This window comes from Chrysochloris asiatica, unplaced genomic scaffold (genome assembly GCF_000296735.1).
Source record: "Chrysochloris asiatica unplaced genomic scaffold, ChrAsi1.0 scaffold00182, whole genome shotgun sequence".
In the NCBI taxonomy this organism is placed as follows: Eukaryota; Metazoa; Chordata; class Mammalia; order Afrosoricida; family Chrysochloridae; genus Chrysochloris; species Chrysochloris asiatica.
The window spans coordinates 395,717-418,916 of record NW_006408700.1 but is presented as its reverse complement, the minus strand read 5'-3'; the positions used below and the strand labels follow the sequence as shown (position 1 = coordinate 418,916).

The window sequence follows — 23,200 nt, the reverse complement described above, 5'->3', positions numbered from 1 at the left end:
AACTGACTTACTGGCAGGTGGTAACAACAACAACTAACCAATGGGCAGGTCTTCAAACATATTGAGGCAATGATCAAGTATTAAAATGTCTTTCTAATACAAGTGCTGTGTTAGAAAGTGCACAGTGTAGCACCATGTGAATTGTACTGATTCTAGATGCCTTAAAATTGTTGCTGAGGAACAGACACAAAAAGGAGATACCAAAAGACAAGTTGAAAACATCACCAACAACATGGAAACACTAAAGTTGTGTAGAATAACATACTGCAATGTTTTCATAAGATTAATCAAGCTCTCCAAGATTCAGAAGTAAATTTAAAGACTGTACAGATTTCTATCTGTCATTAACAGGATGATGTATACATTGAACTTAAGAGAAGGGCTTGAAAGCAAATACTGATTATTAAGTAGTTCAGCATCACAGAAACATGAGAATGAAACAAGTGAATGTCAGAAGTGCTCCACAAGTATTCAGTGATAGAGATGAATTTTGGACACACATATCCTATGCCATCATGGGGAGTTCAGGTATGGCGCCGTGGGATAAAGCACTGGACTGCAAGATCAGTTTGAACTGCACATTTGGTGACTCAAATTCACCAGCACTCCTTGGAAACCCTATACAGGGTCTCTATGAGTCAGAACCAACCCGACGATACTTAACAACAACAGCAATACCATCATGGACATGCTTGAATTCTTACATGAAAAGAAAGGCAAAAGTGTTAGAACTTCTTCCAAGTAGGTTTTCCTTTTTAAGCAATGTGGATATGCCTCATGAAGGCATCCAAGAAATCAGTGCAGACTTATCTAGATGACTAAAATACAAATCTTTATGGAGAAATGCTCCTATTTTATTCTTATAGGAGAACAAAGTTTACAGATTCAGTAAAGACGTTTTGACTCATGTAGGCATGCATGATAGGAGCCCTGGGGGCACTGTGGTTTGGTAGGCCGCTAACCTTAAGGTTGGTCATTCAAACCCAGCAGCTGCTCAGAAGGAAAAGAGTTTGTTTTGGGAAAACAAAAGATTCACTATTGGCAACTCTAAGGAGCAGGTCTACTGTGTCCTAAACACTTGCTGTGAGTTAGAATCGATGCCATAGCATTGGGTTCGGTTTAGGCAAGTATGATTCCACAACGAAACATAGACTACAATGCACATTTCCCAATGTTGAAATTGCTTTACAGATATTCCTAACTTTAATGACCACAAAACACACAGCAGAATGCTCATTTTTGTCTCTCAAGAGAGTGAAAAACCTTCAGCATACAATAGTAATTCAAGAAAGATTCCATTCATTATTCTTATTATGTATGAAAGTAGATATTGTCTGAGTGATTGATTGTGATGAAATCACTGAAGAAATTTGTAAGAGCAAAGTAACTGAAAAGAAATGTTTTAAATGATAACATGTTAGAGACGAAAGATTTAAAATATAGTAATTTGTTGTAATACTTGTTTTCTGATCATGAAGGTTTCTTTTTCTGACATGTTTTCATTTATAATTGCAGCATTTATTATAAAACAAGCATCAAAATTGAAGTATGAGCTGTTTAAAACAAAATTGCTAAAAGTCTTTTTTTTTTTTTTTGAGCATACACACTCCGTTGCTTTATTCAGGTATTTGTACAGTTCAGCCAGTGAGAGGGAGACAAAGACAGGCTCTCACACTAAAGACACATACATGTCGGGGAAAGGTCTTATAAACCGTTTTTGGTTTTTTGTTTTTTTGATAAAAGGGAAAAATTCTGTATAATCAATATCTCACTCAGGTACAAGTGGGATAGAAGAAACTTGATTGTTTTCAATATGGTGAATGTGTATATCTTCTCATTTCATATGTACAATTTATTAGGTAAGATTAGTACCATTCCAAAGAGAGGTGACCCAACAGACTGCAGAAATCATCGGACAATATCACTGATATCCCATACGAGTAAAATTTTACTAAAGGTAATACAGAAATGGCTGCAAGCATACATTGACAGAGAACTTCCAGAGGTTCAAGCCAGATTCAGAAGAGGTCATGGAACGAGGGATATCATTGCTGATGCCTGATGAATCTTGGCTGAAAGCAGAGAATATTAGAAGGATGTTTACCTATGCTTTATTGACTACACAAATGCTTTCGATTGTGTGGATCATGACAAGCTATGAACAACATTGAGAAGTATGAGTATTCCGGAACACTTAATTGTGCTCATGAGGAATCTGTACCTGGACCAAGAGGCAGTTGTTCCAACAGAACATGGGAACACTGAATGGTTTAAAATTAAGAAAAGTGTGCAACAGGATTGTATTCTTTCACCATACTTATTCAACCTGTATGCTGAGCAAATAATCCAAGAAGTTGGGTTATGTGAAAAACATGGCATCAAGATTAGAGGAAGACTCATTAACAACCTGCGATATGCAGATGATACAACCTTGCTTGCTGAAAGTGAAGAGGACTTAAAACATTTCCTGATGAAGATCAAAGAGCACAGCCTTGGGTATGGATTATATCTCAATGTCAAGAAAACAACAATCCTCACCACTGGACCAATAAACAACATTCTTATCAATGGGGAAAAGATTGAAGTGGTCAAGGAGGATTTCATTCTTCTTGGATCAACTATCAATACTCACAGAAACAGCAGTCAAGATATCAGACATTGTACTGCATTAGGCTAATCTGCTGCACAAGACCTTTTGAAAGAGTTGAAGATCAAAGATGTCAGCTTGAGGACTAAGGTGCGCCTGACCCAAGCCATGGTATTTTCAATAACCTCATATGCATGCGACAGCTGGACAGTGAATAAGGAAGACCATAGAAGAATTGATGCTTTTGAGTTATGGTGTTGGAGGAGAATACTGAAAGTGCTATGGGCTGCCAAAGAACCAACAGATCCATGTTGGAAGAAGTGAAGCCAGAGTGCACCTTGGAGGCCAGGATGGCCAAACTTCGTCTCTCATACTTCGGACATATTGTCAGGAGGGACCAGTCACTGGAGAAAGATATCATGTTTGGTAAGGTGGAGGGTCAGAGAAAAGTAGGAAAACCCCCCCAATGAGATGAATTGGCCAAGTGGCAGCATTGATGGACTCAAGCGTGGCAACAGTAATGAGGTTGGCCCAGGATCGGGCAGTGTTGCGTTCTGCTGGGCCTAAGGTCGCTGTGAGTTGGTACCGACTTGATGGCACCTAACAACAACACCACCACCCACTGGCAGTATACCTAGAAGTAATAACAAAATTGAGAAGGATCAGTAGTGACAGAAGAAGCGCTGAGGTGGTGCGTTCCATGGAGCCAAGTCAGTGGAAGCAGACAGTGGGCAGGAAGGCCCGGGCACTCATCTCCTTGAACTTCTGCAGCAGCTCGTGGATCTCATTCTCCAGGCCCTCTGGGTGCTGGATACACTGGCACAGCTCACAGATGAGGAAGGCCCCCAGGGTGGCCTCCTCGTGGCTGTCTTGGATGTCCATGTTGATGACATGCTCTGGGTGGCAGGTCTCCTGCTCCCGGGAATTCAGATCTTCCACCACTTGGTCGTAGACTTGTTCCTCACCTGTGAAGATCAGATCAAATAGGTCTTTGCAGTTCTGGAACCTTTCTGGACTCAGTTTGATTCTCTTATTTCTGTCCAATATATGTAAGATGCCATTCTGTGTGTAGAGTTCTTTGTCTTTCCTAAGAAGATCATTGTACATCTGATCATATGTAGTTTTGAAAATTGTAGACGTTTGGCTTTTCTGGGGCTGGTCCTGGGAGCTTTATGTAGGTCCCTGTCACGAAGGATCGCACACTGAATCCTTGTTTGCTGTGGATGTTGTGGCTCCATGCTCTGGCTCTGGTTACTCGAGCACACCTCTGCCACCAGCAGTGGTGACCATGGTGGCGGCGGGGGCACAGTCATTGCTTTCAACCAAGATTCATCTGATGTCAGCAATAATATTACTTATTCCACATTCTCTTCTGACTCCCACTTGACTTACTGGCAGCTCCCTGTCCATGGACTGCTGCAATTGCTTTTTAACTATCTTCAGCAAAATTGTACTTGCATATGATACTCATGGTATTGTTCAATGACTTCCACATTCCATTGAATCACCTCTTTTTGAAATGGGCGCAAACATGGATCTCTTCCAATCATTTGGCCAAGTAGCTGTCTTCTACCATTTATCTGTCAGTTTGTTGTATAGTTATGGCTTATGTGTTGCTGTGATGCTGGAAGCTATACCACCAATATCTTAAATGCCAGCAGGAGCATTTACTGTGGACAAGTTTTAGTGGACCACCCTGACTAAGATAAACTAGGAAGAAGGTGAGGTAGACCAATTCAGAAAGGATAATCACTAAAAACCTTATGAGTGTGAGGAAGGTAGAATCCCCAACTGAATAGTTTTCATCTTGTCTAGACAGATCTGGTGAAAAGAGATGGGGATAAGATTCTTATGATTCAATAGTGAGTAATTGTTATCATGATTAAATGCCATCATGGTCACAACTGTAAAGGTAGAAGTTTTGTAACATAAACCAGGGAGTAGTTAATCTTACATTCCAGGACCAGAGGATCCTAGGACCATCAAGGCATGATCAGAATATAGGACCCTATCCAGAGAAGCAGCTACACCAGAGATGGAGGCAGAGATGATGACATGGAGAGAGGGAACAGCTGAGGACCCTAAACTCATGGAAAGAGAAAGACTGTGTGCTGGTGGCCAGGAGGCAGGCTTGCAGAATATGCCCTAAAGTTGTTTAAACGATTATATATTCCTGAGTGGTTTTATGTACATCAAAAACCAAAACAAGACAAAACAACCCAGAGTGAATAGAAGCAAATACTGTTGAATGATGATGCATAAAGGGGATTGTAATCATTGCAATGCAACAATATACGATAGGATGAGTGCAAAGCCAATGTTCTCTCATGTAAATTATCACTCAATTCCTAGTAAAAGCTTTAAAAAAATTCAACAGCAACCAAAAAACAACCTTATGACTAGCAGTAGAGCATTGTTTGTTATAGTGCCAGAAAATGAGCCCCACGTGTTGGAGTGCATTCAAAATATGACTGGGAAAGAGCTGCTTCGTCAAAGCAGAGTTGACCTTAATGACGCGGATGTAGCAAAACTTTCAGGACCTTCATTTGCTGAGGGGGCACAACTCAAAGTGAGACTAAACCATTGGAAACATTCATTAGTAATCAGAACGTGGAATGTGCAAAGTATGAATCTAGGAAAATCTGGAGTCATCAAAAATGAAAATGGAGCACATAAAGGTCGCTATCCTAGGCATTAGGGAACTGAAATGCAACGTCATTCCTCTTCAGTTTGTCATTCCTGACATAATAAATCATAGGATTGTCCAGTTTAAAATGGTCAATATTTGTCCATTTGTAGTCCTGGTGCGGTGCTGTAGGATAAGCACTGGACCTCAAGGTTGGTGGTTCGAACTTACCAGTTGCTCCTCGGAAACCCTACACGGAGTCACTATGAGTAGGAAACCACTCAAAGACACTTAGCAACAACAAAACAACAGTGCCTAGGATGTTATTTTTTATGTGTTCCATTTTATTTTGACGACATCCAATTTTCTTAAATTTGTACTTTGTATATTCCAAGTTCCAATTATTAATGGATGTTTGCAGTTGTTTCTACCCATTCTGAGTCATGCTCCATGTGATATACAGTAAAAATCTTAGTACCCTGCAGCCACTGAAAACTTTATAATCAAGCTAATCGTATTCTGCCAAAATGACATTCAACACTTTTACATTCAACCACTAATATTATATTTGCATTTTTAAAAAAAGTTACATCTTGAATAGTTCATGCACACACACACACACACACACACACATACACATGCACGTATGAATACAGGTCAGTTATCCCATGTGAATGTGTGAGTAAGCCAAGGAGCGGACACTACAGACTGTCCTTGTTTGGGGCCCTCACATGCCTTAAACCAGCCCTGACTTATGGAGGAGCATGCCAGGTCAAAGATTTACAAAGATTCTGAGGCCACAGGGATCAGGTGGTGTTTGGAGTAAGAATAGAGTTTGGAGTGATGGGGAAATGGTAGTGGGACTAGATCATGAAGGAAGGGCATGTTCACTGAGCCTACGTTCCAGATACTCTTTCTCTGTATAGCTACACTTAATCTCCACAATAAGCATGGGTAGAAATTGTTATTATCATGTTGTTACAAGAGAAATTGAGGCTCAGGGTGAAGTAACTTGCTAACTCTTGTTTAACAAGTATTTCTATAGTCTGTTCACAAGGCTGTCCACTGATACTAAACTTATTCGTTGGCTAAGAAGGAATGTTGGTAGCAGGTGCTTTTTTGCCTTTCATTTGGCAGATCACAAGTTTCTCCTAAGCCACAAATTTCCACGCCCTTCTGCATCACCTATTAGGCAATCCATCCATGCAAGGCTCTTGTAGGATTTAAGCTTGATTCTCTAAGGGGTCGTTGGCAGAAATAAAAAGTGACTCATCTGACAGAATTAGGATGCTGGGATTCTTGCTTCTATTTTTAAGGGCATTAGATCTGAAGAATTCAAGTTATTAATGACAAACTTTGTGGACTAGTCAACTGAGCAAGAATGGCAAACCAAATTTTCCCTGGAGTGTAAACTGCACCATCACCGACAACTGTCAGGAACAAAGCTTGAGCAATTATTGAGTAACATGGTGGCTGATTGTGTCTCTTCATATCAGTGACTGGTGCTCAAGTGTGATGTATGCTAAGCTAAATACAGACAAAAGAGGATTTAAATGATATCAGTTTGGCACTTGGAATCTACCTGGGTCTTTTGACCGATTATTCCTTTGCCCAAGGCACTGTGGTTCAACAACTATGTGGTAATATTACCACTCATTTGTTCAGTTTGTCCTCTGTGGTTGCTTTTATGCTGTGATGCTGGAAGCTATGCCACTGATATTTCAAACACCAGCAGGATCACCAATGGGGGACATGTTTCAGAAGAGCTTCCAAAGTGAGACAGACTAGCAAAGAGGACCTTGCAATTTACTTCTGAAAAAATTATCCACTGGAAACTGGATGAGTAACAGAGGAACCTGTCTTTTGTGGTGTCAGAAATAATCCTGCAGAGGTTGGAAGGCACTCAAAATAAGACTGAACAAGAGATGCCTCTACAAATTAAACTTCACCTTAATGACATGGATGGGGTAGAACTTTCCAGGACTTTATTTGTTGATGACTTCATTTCTCAGACTCAAAATGAGAAGAGATGTCTGCCATTAATAATTAATTGCTCATATGCAAGTTCAATTTGTAGATTTATCTATTTCTTTCTTCAAATCTATTAGAGTTTGCTTTATATATTTTGGAGCTCTTTCATTGGGAGCATAGATATTTATGATGGTTATTTCATCTTTTCAATTGTCCCTTTAATCATGAGATAATGTCCATCTTTATCTATTATGCTGGTTTTTGCCTTAAAGTTTATTTTATCAGAGATTAGTACTGCCACTCCTGTTCGTTTTTTATTACAATTAGCTTGGTATGTTTATTTTTTTTTTCATCCTTTAACTTTTAATCTGTTTTTGTGTCTCTGTGTGAGATGTGTCTTTTGCAGACAGCATATTGAAGGATCTTGTTTTCTTATCCATTCTGCCACCCTCCATCTCTTAACAGGTGCATTTAATCCATTTATATTCAGTGTAATTATCAATAGGTATTGATTAATTGCTGCCATTATGTTTGGTTTTTTGTGGTGTTGGCTGCTTTCTTTGTTCTGTGTATCTTCCTTTACTGGAAATTAATTGGCTGATGAAGCTGACGAAGAAACCAAATCAAGTAAGAAAAAGAATGACAAGTGACTATTATCAAATCTGTGTCTCTGAAACGTCTACTTTGTGCTACAGGTTCACAATCCACTAGCTTATTGCTAGAAATTCCTAGGAATCTTTCAAAACTTTCTTTACAGCAGACACTTTTAGTAAAATCTTTATACATAACTGAGGAAAGCCCCTCTGTCCCACTGCTGTTGAGTATGTAGATGTTGACTCGGAGTCTGTTGTTCTTTCAGCCACTTTTGTGTGGAGGCAGGGACTGTGAGAGGAGGTCTGAGAAGAGACTGTAAAGACAGGAACAGCCAGTATTTCACGTCAGACATCTAGAAAAAAAAAGAAAAGGAATTTGTCAAAATTGGCCTGGCTCCAGACCATAAACAAAGTGCCTTCCAGAGGCTGAGTGTATAAAAGGCATTTTACAAGTTAAACAATCCCCTGCCGGCTGTCAGGATGGTGAAAGCAGGGAGGCTAAAAAAGGAAATAGACTTGCTTGTTTCTCTGTTAGTGAAGGCAGAAATTCCCAGTGTCTTTGAGGTTGAGACTCTCTCTTCTCATGAATTTGATCCTGTGACAGCCTTTTCAATTGCCTATTTCTTCTAGAATGAAGGTAGCAGTATTTCAGTGATTGAAATCTCTTGCTTCCCATACAGGAAACCAAATTCTTGGCCAATCTGCCTCATTCTCAGCCACCGTTCTTCTGTCCGTGGAGGTTTGCATGTTGCTATTATGTTAAACAGGTTTTAGTGCAGCTGACAGACTAAGACACACTAGGAAGAAAGGCCTGGTGATTTACTTCCAACAATCAATGAAACCTTATGGATCATAATGGTCCAATTCCCTTGTGTAGGGAGTCTCCCTGAGTTGGGGACTGATTTGACAAGGTAAACGAATTTCTTCTGGAACTATTATATGACATCCATTTCTTATAAAATTAAATTTCACTTTTAACATATTTTAATGTCATCTTCTGAACTAATTGGGTTACACTGTGGGTTACTCCCAAGACAAAGTGGATTCACTGAGTCACCTGCCCAGGGAGGAAGTGACTCACACCAGGTGAGCATTCCCTTCCACTTCCCTACTGGGTAGAACTAATTACGTTATTTCCCTCTATGGGAGCTTCGCTAAATACGCACTGGCTTCTGGGTCAGAAACACAATCTGTGCATACTCGTGCTTTCTCTGGAAGGTGTTTGTGTATGTAAGCTTTGATAATTACAGTTTGTCTTTTAATGGAACAATTCTAAACAAAAGACAGCTGGATGCTTAGATATAAAAGAACCACACTATCTTCCTACTCACAGTTGTTTGTGTATTAGTAAGAGAAATTGGCCAACAGTAGAGAAACCAGGAGCAGAGAATGCTTAATACATAGTATAGCTATACACCCTGGATTGCCTAAAGTAATTATTAATTAAGAAAAAACCCACATAAACATAAAACAGTACTGTCCAATTGATTCGGACTCATGGTGAACTACTCCATAGGGTATTCAGGTTGGGACCTTTGGGAAGCAGGTCTCTAGACCTTTTCTCAAGGTGCCTCTGGATGGATTCAAACAGCCAACCATTCGATTCATAGTGGAGTCCTTAACCTGCTGTTGTTAGGTGTCTTCAAATTGGTCCCAACTCATAGCCGCCCTATGAACAACAGAACTTACCACTGCCTGATCCTGCTCTAGCCTCACAATTGTTGTTAAGCTTCAGCCCATTGCTGCTGCCACTGTGCCAATCCATCTCGCTCAGAGTCTTCCTCTCTTTCGCTGACCTTCCACTTTACCTAGCACGATGTCCTTCTCCAAGGATTGGTCTCTCCTGATAATATGTCCAAAGTATGTGACACCATGTCTCACCCTCCTGACTTCTAAAGAGCATTCTGGCTATATGTCTTCCAGCATAGATTTGTTTGTTCTTCTAGCAGCCCATTTGTTGTTGTTGCTGTTAAGTGCTGTTGAGTCGGCTCTGACTCATAGCCACCCTGTAATAGGATTTCTGAGGAGCAGGTGGTGGGTTTGAACTGTGATTCAAAGTCCAGTGCAGATCCTACAGAGGTTCACCAGGAGTCTCCATGAAACCCAATTATAAATAGTGTCCCTTTCATTCTCAAAAGAAGCCCAGTATTGTCACCCTACAAGTCACCTATATTTCTAAACCTATATGTAGTATATGTAGGCATGTACATAAAAGCTCACTGATAGTAAAATGTTAATGGAATTGTAAGTAATCAAACATTATATTATATAGTGACTGATTAATTATCTGATCAGTTCTGAATTTTCCAGTTAATCTGCCTGCCCATTCCCTCCATCCATTAAAATGGACAACAGGCACCTAGATGCACAAGGAAGGCAAGGCTGATTGTTGCTGCTGAGTCCATTTTTAACACTGGCCCCATGTGATAAAGAACTGTCCATAGAGTTTTCTAGACTGTGATCTTAAGAGAGCAGATCACTTGATCTTTCTCCCAAAGATAAAGAGTAAATTTGAACCGCCAATCTTCCCATTAGCAGCCCAGTGTTTAACCATTGGGAAGTTCTGGGAGGGAGACCAGCCCTTTGGGAGGAGACCACACATTTCAGAACAACCTGAAAACAAAACCCAACCCACTAGTGTTGAGTTGATTTCAATTCACAGCAACCTTGCACAGGGCTTCTGGAGCTGTAAATCTTTACAGGAGCAGAATGCTTCATCTCAGAGTGGCTGGTGGTTTTGCACTGCTGACCTTGAGGTTAGTAGTCAAGTGTTTATCCTACTGTGCCACCAGGGCTCCTTATCTCAGAGCAAGGAGGGCAATAGAAAAATGATAAACAAGGAGTATAAGGAAAAGAAAGGAAAGCAAAAGGTGCCTTTCCCTGGTTTTGCAACTGCCCGATGTGCCTCATAGTATTGTAGTGGTGTGAGTGCACTAGCTGTGTAGGGTCAGTGGTTCAAACCCACTAGCCACTCCGCAGGAAGAAATGAGACTTTCTACTATACAGGGTCACTGTGCATGGGAACTGACTTGATAGCACTTAACAATTGAGGTGTTGGTGGTGTGTCCTTGAGTTATTTCCGACTCATATTGGCCTTGTAAAGGGTTTCCGAGTCAGGGTGTGCTCCTCAGAAACCCATAGAGGGTCACTAGGAGTCGGAACCAACTCCATGGCATTTAATTACAAATCTTTAGTGGAGCTTTATAAAGCCTTATCTTTCTCCTGTGGGGGAGCTGATGGACTCAAACTGTTAACCAGGGCTCCTTATTGTGAGAGGTGGGGGACTGGAAAACATTTGTGTTATGTCACATCATACCAATTGTCCAGGACAAACTTTCCCTTGGGTTCCCCTGCTTCCTCCATTTGTTTGCTTCCCTAAGGAACCGAAATGCAAGTGTGTAAATGAAAGCACTGGGAAATAAGTTTCTGGTGGAATGAAGGTCTTATAAGTGGATCTCCTCTGAGTCCTAAATGAATTACACTGACAATCACACCTTAAACCATGACAACTCTTAGAGTCATAGCCATAGCTTCAGCTGCAGTTCATGTGTGCAATACTCAGAGGCCAGGACATCTTTGCAGCTGTAAGATTTTATTCTATAATGTCAATCAAAGCAAAACACCTAGAGAGAGTTATTTGAAAATAATCCTGAAGAAAGGAGCTCCTTTCTAAAACTGTGTAAAAAAGTATAAAATAACCGTTCCTTGTGTTCATAGTGAGGGTTTCTGACCTACTCTTTGAAGGATACCACTTCTAGGAAAATAAACAGATCATTCCTTGAAACTGAGGTATATACACATGAGAAGTAAATTCATAAAATAGATGGTTACATTGACAGATTCAGACTCTTTTTACTTCTAAACTATCTGTCAAATACAAGGAGCCTTCAAAACGTTTGAAGGCAAACTTCAGTATGTTTTAATTCCATTTTTCCACAACCTTTCTGAAGCCTCTCGTATGTGCTTTATTCATCTCAGGAATTTGCTTGGAAACAGTTTTTGAAACTTGAATTAAGCATTTAAAAATAAAGAACTGTACTCAAGAGGATATGAAAATATGTTTTACTACTAGAACGTCGGCAATTTTCTATTTTTATGTCAGTCGAGTTTGCTGGCACTTGGTAGCCATTACTGCTTGCACTCCAAAGGACAGTCTTGGAATAGAATGGTGACCTGACAGTGACTATCCCAAGGGGCTCTCCAGGGAGCAGAATGTCTGAACCCCAAACAGCGACTCCTGGGATGGCGTATGGTCTAAGTATGGCACAGACTATTTTAAGTAAGGAATGTCTCAGAAAACCCTCCTGGACTTCTTTTTTTTTAATCAGAGATATATCCAAGTGTATCAGGAAATTAGCAAAATCAAGTTTATTCTCATATAGGTGATCTCCCTTTAAATTCAAGACTTCAACCTGAGACCAAAATACCATTTCTGGTGACTAATTCTATTTTCTAAACTTTTTATTATGAATTGAGTGAAGGTTTACAGACAAGATGATCAGTCTTACAGTCAGTAAATCATACCCTTTGTTTCATCTCAATGATTGCAATCCCTTCCATGCAACCATAGTTATTTTACTTCTGCCCCGGGGTTCCTGTTTCCATTCCACCCTCCTTCCCATCCTTTCTCAACTGTATCCTGAGGTAAATATTGCTCTTTTGATCTTGAATGGACTGACCATTCCATGGTGAGCATACTTTAGTGCTGTTGCTGCCCCCCTTATAGATCTAGTGCTTGGTTTAAAATTGGGCCACCAGAGTGAGTTCCTTTCCAGACCTGAAAGGTGGTCTAGGGCCATGGTCTTAGATTCCGCACTCTCTTTCTGATCAGTAATCCCAGACTTTTTTTCTTCTTCTAATTTTGAGTCTTGTCCCACATTTTCTCCCACTCTATCTAGGACTTCTATTGTGACCCTTTTCAGATCAGTTGGGAGTGGTAGCCAGGTACCATTGAGTTCTTGTGATCTAAGCGTTGTGGTGACTGCTAGTCACATGCTCCATTGGCCCACTGGACTAGTTGATTCCAAGCATCTTCAATCTTCATTATTCTTCTTTCTTCCGCATATAGAGAGACTAATAGTTGCACATTAGATGGCTGTTCACAAACTTTTAAAATCCCAGATGCCACTCAACTGGTGAATAATTCTTATTCACATTTTCTTCCTGGAAGTAAATATTTTCATATTTTTATTTCTTGAGTTTGAGATCAGTAAAATTTGTGATGGAGACATGCAATGATTATGCTAAACTGAAGAGATTCTGAATATAGATATTCTATATAGATTATTGTTCATTCATTTACCCCTTGCATGTGTTTTGCAAACTATGTACTAGCACTGTGAGAGTTTCTGGAGATTCTCAGGGGGCTAAGACTGAGCTCCAATCTCAAGGATCTCACTTTCTAGTAGGAGAAACAAACATGTAAACAACAAATGTAGGTATCATGGAAATAGGGTCAAGCCTATTGAAGAAGGAAGTTACTAATAATCTCAGTCAATAGGGAAGAGGTAAATTCTCTAGACGTCCACTATATGTCCAAACCAGATATGGACTTAACCAGATATGGACTTTCTGTGCCTGATGTTGGCCCTGAAGTGGATGCCATGAATCTAGTTGAACAAATATTGACCTCATGGTTCCCCTTTTCAGGGATCAGGCCAGGAGCTGCATGAACTTGGGTCTGAAAGACAAGGGAAGCCTCTCAGGAAGTCTGATGAAAAGGGACAAGAGTTGGAACCGATGTTAAGCTGCTGCCTGGAGGGTGGTCTTCAGAAAGCTGGAGTACATTCATGTACACGGACTACGAGACCTGTAGTCCTGGCTTGGCCACTTCCCACTTGGGGAATCGCTAAATGGTTTGTCTGTCATTGTGTCTGTCATTTTATCATACGGTGGTAGTGGCTTGCCTGCTACTGTGGTGCTGGTAAACATATTTCTGGTATTCTCTGCTTTTCCAAGATCTGTCTGACATTAGCAATGATATCTCTTGTTCTATGTCCTCTTCTGAATCTTGCTTGGATTTCTGGTAGTTCTCTGTTTATGTTCAGACTGCTATAAGCATTTTAAAATTACCTTCATCAAAATTTTACTTGCTTGTGTTTATTAATGATACTGTTTGATGATTTTCCCATTTGATTGGATTGTCTTTCTTTGGAATGGTCACACACATGGATCTCTTTCAGTTGGTTGGCAAGATAGCTGTCTTCCAAATTTCTTGGCATAATTGCTTTCAGCATTGCATCCATTTGTTGAAACACCCCAGTTGGCATTCCATCAATTCCTGGAAACTAGTTTTGTGCCAATGTTTTCAGACTTCGCCCTTCAGGTCTATGTGTTGTTGTTAGGTGCCATGGAGTCGGTACTGACCCATAGCAACCTTATGCACAGCAGAATGCAACACTGCCCAATCCTGGGCTAACCTCACTACTGTTCCCGCGCTTGAGTCCATTGAAGCTGCCACTTGGCCAGTCCATCTCGTTGGAGGTCTTCCTCTTTTTCTCTGACCCTCCACCTCACCAAACATGATATCCTTCTCCAGCGATTGCTCCCTCCTGACAATATGTCCAAAGTATGAGAGACGAAGTTTGGCCATCTTGGCCTCTAAGGAGCACTCTGGCTGCACAGCAACAATTGTGAGTTTGATGCAGGACCAGGCATTGCTTTGTTTTGTTGTACATAAGACCAACCCGACAACACCTAACAACAAGAAGAAAACAGTTGATCTTTACTGCGTTTATTACTCATACCTTGCTGCCTACTTCCAGAGAGAGTTTGAGACTGCTTAGTTAAATAAAAGATAAATGTACAATGTAACCATTCAAAGACTCAAATAATAAAAGTTAGGTAATTAAGGAGGTAATGAGGAGATAATTTAACCTAGTTTTATGCAACTGAGCATTAATTTTAGCTTTAGTTTCACTGATAGTCAAGGGAAAGGTTAAAAAAAAGAAAGTGGGGGCGAGAAGCAAGGTGAATTCATTAGCTTTTATCATCAGATGAAGACAATTAGCAATTCAAAATACTTTATTCTTCCCTTAGGACAAAACCCTAAGAGGAATATAGTGTAAGGATATTTTACAAAGAAAATTAAGTAATTACTAGTTGGAAAAAGGATGCAGCTATATACATTTAGTAAGGAGCTCTGGTAGCGTAGTGGTTACAAATCGGGCTGCGAACCTTAACGTCAGCGGTTTGAAACTACCAGCCGCTCCGCGGGAGAAAGATGAGGCTTTCTACTTCCGTAAAGATTTACACCCTCGGAAACCCTGTACATGGTCGCTATGGGTCGGAAACGACTCGACAGCACTCAACAACAACAACATATACATTTAGTGCTTTTTTTCGGTATGGATTCTGAGTAAGAATCAAAGCAATTTGGGCAAATTATGACAACTTTGAATAGGTCTTCCTAAAGTCTGTCAACATGGTGGCTGTGATGCACTGAATTACTTGATATGGTTCGTCTAGCCACAACTCCCCCCAAAATGACTAAGTAGAAACATGCAGATTGGGTGTGTGCACCTCCTGGTATAAAGTGAGTCATCTCAGAAGCAGGAATAGGGGATCTCATGCCCACCAAGATAGAAGAGCCATCCTTTGGGTCTCAGGATCTCTGTGTGCTGAACCTCCTTTGATCCAGGAGACAGAGAGCTACGACTTTGGGAAGTGGCAGCAGCGGAGGTAGCAGCAACCAGAGCACAAGACCGACCCTAGGGTGTCCATGGAGCATTGAGTAAAGCTAAGTGCCTTTGGGCAGGAGGCTCACTTTCAGAATGGGGAACCTCTAGGTGCTTAATAGGAGGAGCTAGGTTTGCTGACACACAAAACTAGAGGTAATGCCTTTGGGCTGAGAGGCTTCTGGCAGAGAGGAGTCCCCTTTGGGCAATTATCAGCAGTGCTGAAGGAGCTTTATAACATTACTTGAGTGGGGAACAGGCCAAGAGGTTACATGGTTGGGAAGTTAAGGATCAGAGAGAAGTATTCCTGTGGATATGGCTGAGAGGAGATGCTGCTGACTGGAGGAACAATGTCCTGTGCAGTTCTGATCCTTAATTGTAACCTGCTTGGTGTTGTTGTTAAGTGCCATTGAGTTGGTTCTGTCTCATAGTGATACTGTATAGGGTTTCTGAGGAGCAGCTGGTGAGTTGGAGCTGCCGACCTTGCAGTTGAAACCGATCTTGCGGTCCAGTGCATTATCCCACAGCGCCACACCAAGACTCCTGTTTACTTCCCTGATAAATCCCATACTTGTGAGTAGGATCTGTGAGTTCTGTGTGGCCACTGCAATGAATTATTAAACCCAGGAGAGAAGTGGAGATGGCCATGAATGGAACAGGTGGCTGGTGTCAGAATTAGGAGGGTTGCATGTCTGACCTCTGCCTCACAGGAATCAGCCTTGGGTTTTAGTTGGCTTTGACTCTCCATCAGTCTTGTGAAGTAAGAGGTCAGATGCCATCTTCACAGCATTTTTACAGTGACAGTAATCAGTAACCATGGAGCTACTACATACTCATGGGGAGCCAGTATGTGACAGAGTGGAACTGTGATCCATAGGATTTTAAATGATGCTTGTTTTCAAAAAGTCAACCACCAGGTCTGTCTTCTGAGGCACATCTGTGTAGATCTGAACATTCTTCAGTTAGTAAGCACATTCACCATTCACATTACTCAGCAATATTCACAGTGAGAATTGCTCCCACTTATTATATGTCCTGGTGGCATTGTGGGTTAATGCACCAGACAGCAAACCTGTTCGGACTGCAAGATGGGTGGTTCAAGCTTAACAGTTGCTTCTCAGAAACCCTATGCAGGGTCTCTATGGGGTTGGAACTGACTCGACGGCACATAACAATAACAACAATTCTATGTTATGGAGTCCTGGTGTGGCACTGTGGGCTAATGCGTGGTTCACGCTCACCAGCTGCTCTAAACAAGCAGGTTTTAGCTCCAGATTCCAAACAATAAAACTTGAAAGCAATATATATCTGTATAGATGTATTAAGTAACAAAAACAACAAAAGCACAATTTGAAATTAAAAGAGGAAGGAAAGAATCCATAATCTCACAAAATCTAAACAAGGGGTTAACATCTAAAGCACAAGAAAAGCCATTTTCAGTTGCATGGCAGGAACCCTAGCACCCGAAACACAAATACTGCCTGGTCTCATTCTGATTCACTTTCTCTCACTTGCTGGCTCTTTTCTAAGTGACAACTTTCCCTCAAACTGAGCCAAGAAAGAAATAAGATGACTGGCACTTCCCACCTTCTACAGCTCAATTCACACACACTCCCATCCCAATCCTCCAAGCAAGCAACACTCAAGCAAGCGAACCCTTTGAAAACTTAGGAATGTCTCGGGTTAGAACAGGAGCTCTGGTAGCGTAGTGGTTACGAATCGGGCTGCAAACTGCAAGCTCAGCAGTTCGAAACTGCCACTTGTTCCGCGGAAGAAAGATGAGGCTTTCTGTTCCCGTAAAGATTTACAGCCTCGGAAACCCTGTACAGGGTCGCACTATGAGTCAGAACCGACTCCACAGCACATAACAACAACAACAACAACAACAGTTCACTTACACCTCCCTGGAGTGCTCACCACTTCCTAGGGGGCATAGTTGATCTGAAAACCATGATTACAGTGAAAGGAGGAGCAAGTTTCCAGAAAGACAGCAGGAACGGATTGGTAAAACGGACAATAAATATATTCCACAGTATATATTAAATGCAAGAATTCTTGTGTACAACAGCTTTGACATTTTATTAAATTTTGTATTTGTTTACATCTTATCTTATTACAAAAGACATTTAAGATGACATAAAGGGATAAATAAAAGATACCAATAAACTACTAATAAATTATGTCAATGAATCATAAGCAACAAATTATATGACAGTGAAAAAGGAACAACCAAAATGGGGCAAAAAACTAGAGGTAGAAATGAGTGATGACAGAAAAAGGCAATCAGTGTGATTTTGAGTTACAAATTTTACTCAATGAAAGTGAATTGGAAAAGGGAAATCTGATTGGTAACTGAGTTATGATATTCATAAGATAAAATAAAATAAATTTCTGAAGATAGACATAATTATTCTTTATACTAGGGCCAGATAAAGAAATGCTACTTTATAAGGTACAACAAAAGGAGCTCTGGTAGTGTAGTGGATTATGTGCTGGTCTGCTAATCACAAAGTCAGCAGTTCAAATCTACCACCTGCTCCTAGGAAGAAAGAAGAGGTTTTCTGCTCCTGTAAAGATTTACAGTCTCAGAAACCCTATAGAGAGTGGCTATGAGTTGACAGCCTACAATCACCACCACCACAATAAGGTAAAACAAGCAAAAATGATGACTGTTGAATCAATTACGATTCATGGAAATCCATGTGTGCATAGTAGAGCTGTTCCATAAAGTTTTCAATGGCTGATTTTTCATAAGGAGATTGCGGGATCTGTTGCCAAACGGAAAGTAAGGCTTGCCGCCCGTTACTGTAGTCAATCACAGAGGCGGGGAGATCCAAACGAGGCTTTATTAGCACAAAGCCAGCAATCTGGAGAACAGACAGACTAGTTTCTCAAGACCGTCCTGTCCATTATGAAGAGCGGGCATATTACATAGGGTAAATTACATTTGGATGTACACTTAATCTATTTTAACATCAAGATAGCATTTTTTGGAAAAAGAAACAATAAAGCAATAAACTTCTTCAAACATTCCACCTTTTAGGATCCAAGCTGCTTAGTCTCTGATATAACTATCTGGGTGGGTTTAAGCACATCCTGTCTCCTTCTAGGACCATGAGATTATCTCGGCTAATTTTTAAACTAACTTCTACATTTGCAGGGTCTTCATTTATCAAGACCTAAAGACTAAACCGGAAGGAGCTCTGGTAGCGAAGCGGTTAAGAATCGGGCTGCTAATCCCATGGTCAGCAGTTCGAAACTACCAGCTGTTCCATGGGAGAAAGATGAGGCTTTCTGATCCCGTAAAGATTTACAGGGGCGCTAACCGACTCCACCACACGTAACAGCAATGACTAAACCCGAGTCCTGGTGTGGCGCTGTGGGTTAATGCGCCAGACTGCAAAGCTGTTTTGAACTGGAAGATCGGTGGTTCTAGCTCACCAACCGCTCCTCGGAAACCTTATACAGGACCGCTATGGGTCAGAACCAACTCGACGGCACGTAACAATAGCAACCACAATGATAAAACCGATTCCATTTTGTTTAGGTTGGTAGATCCCTGCTATCATGTCTATAAGAGTGTGAAATATAATAACATGAGTCCCACAAGAGGATTCATAGAGCAATTCTCAGTACAAACTCCGGGGAACACAACAAAGACAACTCTGAATATACCAAAACATTCTTAATGTACTCTGAAAATAGTTTCTAAACGCTTTTGACTTAATCCAGTGGTAGATTTCATCTACTCATTCATTTAACTAATACTGTGGGACTCTGCTACTTGCCAGACATGTTGTTGTTAAGTGCCGTCGAGTCAATTCCGACCCATAGCGACCCAGTACAGGGTTTCCGAGGAGCAGCTGGTGAGCTTGAACCGCCAACCTTGCAGTTCAAACGGCTTTGCAGTCTGGCGCATTAACCCACAGCGTCACACCAGGACTCCAGACATAGGTATTAGAAAAACAGTGGAAACAAAATGTGAAGGAATGGATGAAAAGTAAAATCAATCATGGACATTATTCCTCCTAGTTGGATTTTTACTAGATATTTGAGTAAAAAGGGGCTCAAGAATGTAATCCTTGGCAAGTGGGCTAGCAACTTTTTTATGTTGCCAATTAAGGACAGATTCATATGCTTCCTATGGTTAAGGACAGATAGCTTCTTGTGAAAATCAAAGCACTTAGCAAAGACATGTTGCTGAAGAAAAGATATTCCTCTTCGTCTTGGAGGTGGATAAGAAAATTTTCATAGGCAGGGTCAAGATCATCCTTAGGAAATAATGAATAGTCAAAAGCACCCAAATTTCTAATCTAGGTAATTTGGTAATAATCTTAGTTGACAAAACATTTTAAAGTAGGTGTACGTGAGTGCCAATCTCAATATAACATAATTCCTATAAAACACTATAGAACTGTGAGACTTGAGATATTCTTAGATAGAGTCTCTAAGGAATATTTGCCACAATCACTGGACAAGGTGACATGATGCATGGAGTCCTAATAATAATAACATAAGGGTTGAAAGTTAGCAACCAAAAATAATTTCTAAAGTTATCTTTGGGGGAGGGGCCATAACTGACATAATTAATTGTGTGACAAAGGTTTGATAGCTTGACTGCACCGTGTATATTAATGAATGAACTTCCCAGGAATCCATGGGAGAGTAGTTTCCTTCTTTCTTTTTTTTCTTAAATGCTTTATTGTGAATTATGTGAGAGTTTACATGGGAGAACATTAGTTTTACATTCATTCTATCGTGTATCTCTCATTGCCATGGTTACAATCCCCTCCATGCAATCCTTCCCCATAACCCCCAGGTCTTCAGCACACAGTCACTCTCCCTCTCTGGATCTAAAGTCTCCGGCTGCTCCATCGCTCCACGTCATCATCTCTGGCTCCATTTCAGTCATCACTGCTTCTCTGGGTAGGGTCCCACTCTCTTCTCTTCTCCCTTGGTGGTCCTAGGGACCTCCGCTCCTAGACTGAAAACTTAATCACTCCCCTCCTTACTATAAAACGTCTACCTTTACATTTCCAACCCTCACAATCAGTCCTGATAATTATTCACTATTGTATTACAAGAGTCCCATCTGCATTTCATTGCATCAGCCCTGCCTAGTCAGATTGGATATAGAGTAGTTTCTTTTTGAGCAGACTATATCCTGACGAGCCTGTCTACATCAAGTAGCTGCAAAAGACGGAGTTCAGAGAAGTAATTGGGTTCACTATATTAATATTAAAGGAGCTCTGGTAGCATAGTGGTTCCAAGTGGATTAATAGCATAGTGGTTACCAGTGGATTCATAGTAACCCTATATAAGGTTGAACAGGAAAAGGTAAAAAACATTCACTGCCCTCTCTGTCCTGGAGACAAGCTAAAATGTTAATCAGGTTACTGAATGGGACCAATTCTCTCCACCCAGGAGTCACATTAGAATGTTAATCAGGTTACTGAGCAGAACCAATCCTCTGGTTCCCTCGTCTTCGAAGAGGTCCGCAACCCAAACCCTCCCCAATTCTGACCCCATATAAATCTGCACTACCCTATATTTGGCACTCAGAATCTGGAGAAATTAGCTCCTCTGAGCCAGCCAGTTTAATAAAATCTGAAACCCTGCTTCACCTCTCCTAGTGCCTCGGTTTCTTCGATGACAGATCAAGAGCTGCAGTGACACTCTTGAATCTAAAATTGCTGTAACAAGGTTTCTGAGGAATGACTGGTAGGTTTGAACCACCAACCTTGTGGTCCAGCGCTTTATTCCACAGCATCACACCAGGACTCCCTATAAACTCTTAGTTTTCTATATGTTTCTGTTACTTGCTCCTATTATTTGTTATTAGAAATGCACATTGCCTTCTAGTCTTAGATTGGTTTCTCTTTTTGGTACAACTGTACCTGTTGCAAGGAGCTCTAGTGTTGCTGTGGATTAGGCACTGGGCTGCTAACTGCAAGGTCTGCGGTTGAAGCTCACAACCTGCTCTGAGGAAGAAAGATGAGGCTGTCTGCTAATGGAAATTTAGTCCCAGAAACCCTAGATCTGGTTGCTATGAGTTGCAATGGGTTTGTTACAGAGTGTGCCCACCACATCTCTACCCTTCAACCAGGGATGTTGTCTTCCATTGATTAAGAATAATCAGGTGAGTCAGAATTTACTTAGGAACAAAGGTTTATTACAGGAAAAAGGCTTGCAAATTGAGGTGGGGAGGGATTAACACACAATGCTATAACACCTCTCTCACCTACCAACAGCCATCTCCCCAAACAAAGGCTTTGGGGTAGGGAAAAGGCATCATGTTTATTCATAGAGATAGGTGGCATTTCCTAGAAATGGCCCATTGAGGAGGGGTCATGCTAATTAGGTGTCTGTGCAGCATTTCTTCCAGAAGGATTCTACCACAAAGGCCTCTGGTAAGAGCAGATAGAATTTACTCTGGGATGTTGAGAGCATACGTGGCTCAGCCTCTTCCCAGAAGCTGTCAGGCTCCTTTGCCCCAGTATAAGTTTTATCCTTTAAAGTTATGCCTAGGGCACTAGGTAAACCAGTTTGACCTGTACCATATCTCATAAGAAGTTAAAATACAGATTTTTTGCAGGCCATTTTCCTTAATGGCAAGGCCCATAACATACAGAATTTTTATGGGTGGTCTCTCTTAATGGTATGTCCCAGGATGTAGCAGCTCAACTATGCGCCCTGGGCATGGCCAGTGTATGTTTACAACTGCTAAAGCAAGGAGGGGAGCAGGTTTCAACATCCCTCAGGGACTCAGTCACAAGATTTCTGTCAACAAGGGTCCCATGTTTACTCCTGATTCCTGGACACCCGTTTTTCCCCTCTCTGGTTTGGTTTGGTTTGAGGTACCTATATATGAATTTTATTTCATGTAATCTTACTTCACAACTTTGAAAATGTGAATTACAGAATAAGAGAGTAGACACAGATAAGATCTTTTTGCAGAGTACTTGTTGTTGTTGTTGTTGTGTGCGTGGAGTCGGTTCCGACTCAGAGCGACCCTGTACAGGGTTTCCGAAGCTGTAAATCTTTACGGGAGCAGAACGCCTTATCTTTCTCCTGCTGGACAGCTGGTAGTTTCAAACTGCTGACCTTGCGGCTTGCAGCCCGATTCTTAACCACTACTTAGCAATTGTATATAAAAGTCCTACTATGAGAGGATCACTTCTATTAATTAAATAATGCATCCTCCAAGCCGGTATGTATGTTTTCCTATCCCAAGATTGTCAGGGAAGACTCGAGACTGGGAGAGAACCAGAGATGTGAGGTGGAAGGTCACAGCCAAGCAAGTGGATCAGGGCCAGCCTAGCTCTGGCTAGAGCAAGAAACAGCCAGCAACAGATAAGCCAGGAAGAACTGGCATGGGGGTGGGGCGTGAGTCAGGTAGCCAGAGGCAAATGGGGTGGGAGGTCAGAATGTGGCCTCTCAGAGTTTACCAGACTCAGTTCTGACTTCCCCGGTGATTGTGGGTGTATTTTAAGGACCAATGCCATCTCCCCACTGCACCCCATTCCTGTCAACACTTCGGAATGACCGTAAATTCCTTAGCCTTTGCCTCTTCAGCAGCTCCTGAATCTAAAGTTGATGTTAATAATCAAGTATTTAATTAATATTAAAAAACAAAAACCTATTGACAAAAACAAAAGCCATTGAGTTGATTGTGATGAATAGTATTAGGATTAATTGCAGAAACACTATCTGTAAACAATTTGGACTTAGTTCTTTGGAAGATGTA

The 23,200-nt window shown here is 41.1% G+C and overlaps 1 pseudogene; it reads right to left on the bottom strand.

Annotated features, from left to right (window-relative positions):
• Positions 1-3,298: 3,298 nt before the first annotated feature.
• On the bottom strand, positions 3,299-3,900 carry LOC102813971 (annotated as a pseudogene).
• Between the last annotated feature and the right edge of the window lie 19,300 nt (positions 3,901-23,200).